The sequence below is a fragment of the Aphelocoma coerulescens genome, chromosome 12 (genome assembly GCF_041296385.1).
Source record: "Aphelocoma coerulescens isolate FSJ_1873_10779 chromosome 12, UR_Acoe_1.0, whole genome shotgun sequence".
In the NCBI taxonomy this organism is placed as follows: domain Eukaryota; kingdom Metazoa; phylum Chordata; class Aves; order Passeriformes; family Corvidae; genus Aphelocoma; species Aphelocoma coerulescens.
In genome coordinates this window covers 19,427,907-19,433,906 of record NC_091026.1, presented here as the reverse complement: position 1 = coordinate 19,433,906, position 6,000 = coordinate 19,427,907, and positions in this window count along the sequence as shown.

Here is a 6,000-nt window from a genome sequence, read left to right as displayed (position 1 = left end):
CTCTCACAAACGCCCATCCATCACCCCCCGGTAATTTGGGAGATGCTGGATTAGGGTTTTCTTTGCATGTGATCACCCAAATTCCTCATACCTGAGCTGGCGAGCCCCGGGGTGAGCAGGGCGAGGGCGCTGGGCTCGCTCGTGTCACCGTGATTTGTGGGGGACACAGGCAGGGGACGCGAGGTGATAATGGTGGCATTTATCAGGTGTTCTAGGGGGGAACAGCTCCTGAGGGACTCCTGATAAATGCTCGGGGTGCTGAGGGGCCAGGCACAGAAAACTGGTTATTTTCCAGAGAGCAGCGAGGAGTTCTTTAACTGGGGAACATCCAGAGCGCTGAGCGGGATCCTGCTGATTCCCTGCAAGCCCTGCCTTGCCGCCCAGCAGTTTCACAGCTTCTACCTCCACCCAGCCCCACAGGATCCCGTCCCAGGCCCTACAAAACCCAGACTCCTTCTGTCACATCTGCACGAGCCTCCTGCCAGCACACCCAGAGAGTTTTCCAAGGACTTTTCCCTCTGTCTCATCCATGGATGCTGTCCTCCCCTCTGTCCCATCCCTCTGTCCTGCCCAAAGGGGCACCAGCCAGGAGCTCTGCCCTGCCTCCCCCCAGTTTTTTTCTGTAAAACACAGAATCTGCAGCACTTCCATGGTAAACTGTGAACAACGCCGCCAGCTCAGCCACCCCTCACAGCTCCATATGGCTGATGTAAAAATAGCTCCTGAAAATGACATTATAATGAACACAATTGGGTGTCTTCACCATATAAATAATTAAATCTTTGTGTGTGTATGTTGCTATAAATATATGTATATGTTCCCTTCTCTTTTTTTTTTGGTTTATGTATATAAGCACCTATAAGGAAACAGGAAAAAAAACAGATCCACAGTGGAGGATTTTACCAATTTCATCAATCTAAAATGACATTTCTAACTAGAAACCTGGTATTGCTGTGGTGTAAATAAGGAAGAACAGACTTAAGGCACTGACAGACTTCAAAGACAACGTCTTCACTCTGCCACAGAAATATCTGGGAGAAAGATGAAGGATGAACACAAGGAAAAGAAAAAAAAAAAACATTTTAACAGGAAAACCCATTAAGCAATGCAGTATTTCCATTCTCAAGCTGTGGGATCTCTATCAGTGGAAATTGCTAAGGACAGGGATGACGTGGTTAATCCTATCTCTGGGATATGAAATAAATGGCTTTTTGAGACCCCTCTACCTGCATTTGCAGTGATCTTGATTAAGCACCTCAGCCATAATTCCGTGACTCTTTGGAGGAACACTTTTCCCTTCTTATTTCAGGGCACTTCATCCCCCGTAGGGATGATAAACTTGTTGACATCTCAAGACATAAGGAATTGCTGTGGGATAGGTTTTTTTCCCTCATCTATCTCTATCTCGACTGCTGGGTTTTCATCTCCAAAAAGACAGTTTGGGCTGAAATGGCTTAAGTGATAAAAATAGTTAATATGTTCTTTTCTTTACGTCCCCATTTTTCAATATTTCTGAAAACAAACAGGAAAGCTCTTTGAGAAGTTGCCTGGGTGCGATCAGGAAAGGTTCTGGCCACAGAGAACTCCTGGATGTTATTTTTTGGATTAGGAGGAAAGGAGCTCAACTCTGGAAGAGAGTTCAAACAATAAACCTACATTTTGGAGGAAAACCCCCCAAAAAACAGCACAGGAGAGATGAGCTCATCCCAGCTGAGCATGACTTTTATTTCCATCTGTAAAGAGGGAACAGTTTCCCTCTTGGCACCTTTTCCATGATATCTATAGCATGGAATCCTGCTTGGAGGAGCTGCCTGCAAAGGGCTAATACAGAACAGAACTGTGATTCTTTATTCTTCAGCAGCTTTACAAGGGTGTAAAAACGAGTTAGGAGTGATACTGAAAGCTGGATGTCTCCCTGCCTCTCACACAACAGGAACAGAGCAGGATGAGAGAGGGCCACAGGAAGGGTTCATGCACAATTAGTGCATTTTCAGGCTAATTTACCCACGGAATGTGCAGAGGCAGGGAAGCAATGAATCCAGGGGCATGAGAGGAATCAAAAGTCCTGAAATGCAAATGAAATGAGCAGAAATATCAGAGAATCTCAGACTGGCGTGGGTTGGAGGGATCTTAATCATCCTCTGCCAGGGTGGGCAGGGACATCTTCCACTATCCCAGGCTGATCCAATCTGGCCTTGGACTCTTCCAGGGATCCAGGGGCAGCCCCAGCTTCTCTGGGAATTCCAGCCCCTCCCCACCCTCACAGGGAAAAATTCCCTCCCAACATCCAACTTAAATTTCCCCTCTTTCTGCTTAATATTTAATTGGAAACATTTTTGCTTCAACCTCTTCTAAGACAGGCCTCAAGAAATCCCCCTTTTTTCCTGCTGGAAAGCATGAAAGGAGCAGCCAGGTTTATCCCACACCATCACTGTTTAGTGCAGGGTTTTTCCAGCTTTACCTCTGGAATAAACAGATCGCCAGCACTGAAATATCTGTGCTCTCTTTCCGAGCTAAACACTCCATGTAGCTTTTTACTTTAGCCTTTATCACAGGGATGCATTTCTTCCTATCAAACTCGTGCTGAAACCTCAGCAGGAGGCCTTATTGCCAACAATGCTGTCTGGGCTAATAGCATATTTCATAACTACTCATGAGAAGAAATGTATTTTTCCACAGAAAAGAAAAAGTAGAATATTTGGAAATATCTGGGAAACTTCTAAAACTCAGCTACCACGGGGACAGAACTGGTTCCAGACAAGAAGTTGTGCATTTACAATTTTCACACAAGGTAAAAGGTGCATCGATAAATAGACATTTCCTACAGCACAAGGAGGCAGGAATTCACTCCCAAGCCTCAATTTTGCACCTCAAAGGCAACTCAAAAGATCAGGAGCCTGAAGGGTAATTAGCTCACCAGTGATGGGGTTTGTTTGCACTCTTCTAATTGTTTTATGGAGCCTGTGTGGTACCTGGGAAAGCCTTTTTGAAGGATGGTGCCAAGAAAATTGCTGTGATATTCCGGGCTGGGAAAGAGTAATTTTCTTTCATTTCTGTGACCCAACATTGTGGAATTCCTGTTACTTCCTTGACCTCCACTTCATCTGATCATGGCCTGGCACCGAGTGATCTGATGGGGTGGTGATTAATGGCTGGAAAATCAGAGCACTTCGCTTTATCCGTTCTGCTTTTGGTGTTCAGGGAGGAGCCCCTCTGCTCTGGAGCCAGGCTTGGAGAGCTCAGAGCCCCTTCCAGGGCCTAAAGGGGCTCCAGGAGAGCTGGAGAGGGACTGGGGACAAGGGATGGAGGGACAGGACAGGGGAGAATGGCTTCACACTGGAAAAGAGTAAGTTTAGATGGGATACTGGGGAGGGATTCTTCCCTGGGAGGGTGGGCAGGCCCTGGCACAGGGTGCCCAGAGCAGCTGGGGCTGCCCCTGGATCCCTGGCAGTGCCCAAGGCCAGGTTGGACATTGGGGCTTGGAGCAGCCTGGGACAGTGGGAGGTGTCCCTGCCATGGCAGGGGTGGCACTGGATGGGCTTGAAGGTCTCTTCCTACCCACACCAACTTGGAATTCTATTAAAATCCTATTCAAATAAAAATCCACACAACCCCATCCCATTATGTGCGTGGGCCACCACTGGTTTTCTGTGGAAGCCACCTGCCATCCTCATCCTCACAGTCTAAGGATGCTCCCCCAGCAGTTCTCCCTCACTGACACCTTCCCCTGGTGTCTGCACGTTTCCTTTCCCTGAATCGCCTCCTCCTTGGCTGGGAACGTGCTCCTGCTAATCTGCCTCTGCTCCAAGTGGAGCCTGAAGTGCTTTATTTTAGAAGAAAACATGACCATTGTAAGAAAGCTCAGCCACAACAGCTGGCTGATCAAATATTCATAGGGAAGAATCTGCTGCCTGCTCTTTTATAGCTCTCTTTTTCCCGGAGTCATCAGCCAGGGCTCCTTTGCTCTGGTACGACAGTACAGCACATTACATGGCTTGTCTGTCAAAGGCCTGGCCTCAAACACTCTCAGCACTCAGCTGCTCCTGACTCCCAAATTGCCATGGCTCAGGATCAGGCATCAGCTTAAATCTTTGTTAATCAGGACTTTCCTGAGCCACGACACAATTTGAAAACAGGGGGAAGAGAAATAACAACAAGCTTGAGCCAAAAGTGAGTTTTGCCTCAAGCCAGGGGCTGCCTTGTCCTCAGAATAGGGGAGGCACTGATTTTTTTGGGTGATTCTGCTGTTTTTCGCAAATTTAAGTTTGATTTCTCTAAAGAAAACCTCCAGTGGTGAGGTGGGAGATAAAACAAAATTGAGTTTGCTGCTAGGCCCTTTATCCCGTCTCTGTGTGTCCTCTTTGTCATGCAAGGACACGGTTTAGAACAAAAACAGCTGCTCCACATCCTCATCCCAAAAGGCAATCAGGAGAACGCTGAAACACCACAAACATCCCTAAGTCCACACACACCATTCCTAAAAATGGCCCTAATGCACTATGGCACAACAGAAATGATCTTGCAGACTATTGCTGTGCTAACAAAGGTAAAAGAGACGCTCAAAGCCATCCCTGGTTTCAGGCTGGCTGGGTTTGGCACCCCTTGAATCAATTTACACGATCCCAAATTTCACGTACTGCCATCGCGTTAATTCGGGCAACCAACACATCACTGTGTGGAGTCACTGGGTCTTGACAGGGCAACCAAGGAATCTGAAGAGCAGAATGATTTCATACTTCCCAACAATATTAATCTGCACGTTTATGCCTCTTAATGACTCGACCACGTGGAAAAAGACTGAACGTCTATCCATCAGGGATTGCACGCGCAGTTAATTAAGGATGAAATAATAAATGCCTGATTTCTACAGGATAGGGTAAACATCCAATTAAAACAAGATGCTGTGTACACTTTTCACTCTCATTAGTCAAAGCATAAAGCATTTTAACATTTCCTAAATAATTTACTTGTATTAAAATAAAGCGAAATGCTTAAAACATTAATAGGGTGCTTTACAATGCTGTAGTCAATAAGCTGCTATATGAAGGCAATGTCAATAATTCATGGCTCTGCTCAGCAGGAACAGGCTGCAGTTCTCAGCAGAGCAGGGCCCACCAAGGCTGAGGCAGCAGGACCTGGCCAAGCTCTGCTAAACTCACAGTTAAACCCTACAGGCAGTGGTGAAATCCCACTGGTGACAGAAAATTTTACACCTGAGCCTGTGGGTGTTGGAAGTGCCTGGGAAGGACACGGTGCTCAGGACCAGCTACTTGGTGGCTGTGAGGTCACCAGCCAAGCTTATGGATAAAAAAATGGGACTGGTGCTTTTTGAACCTGAAAAAAAAAGAGTCTCTTACCCCAAAGACAGCCCCAAATGTGGCACAGACTGGAGGTGTGGCTGCTGGGCCACCTCCGCACCACCAGCCAAGGGCTCTCCACAGCCCCCAGGAGCACTCCCAGCACGGGTGGGGCCGACAGAGCCCAAAGGAGCCAGAGCAGAACCTTCCCTGCTCCGAGGGCAGAATCCTCAATTTTCCAAAACCAGATGGGCACCGGTGGCTGCAGAGCTGGGAATTTGAATAATCTGGGTTACTGATATGCAAAACACAGCAGGCATTCCAGCTTCAATTTTCTGCTAAGAGTCAAGGTGTGGATGTTAGAGCTGGGATCTCTGATGAGAAAACACATGTCCTGACTATCCAAGCAGCCTGCTGGATCCACTGAATTAAGATTGCAGTGCATTAGCAGGGAGTACATAACAGGTTTGTGCAGAGAAACTGAATTAAGATCTTTTTCCCCATGGATCATTCTGCTACGTAGAGGAAATTTCCCTAAAACGTTTTATTGGCTATCTATGGCTATAATAAATAAGAATTAATTTCATAGTAAGGAATTATTAAATGCTGTCTTTTATCAACTGAAGTAAGGAATATCCTACTCAAATTTAGATGTATAGCTCAGAAAATATATAGAAACATGGCATTTGGCTGGGACAGCTTT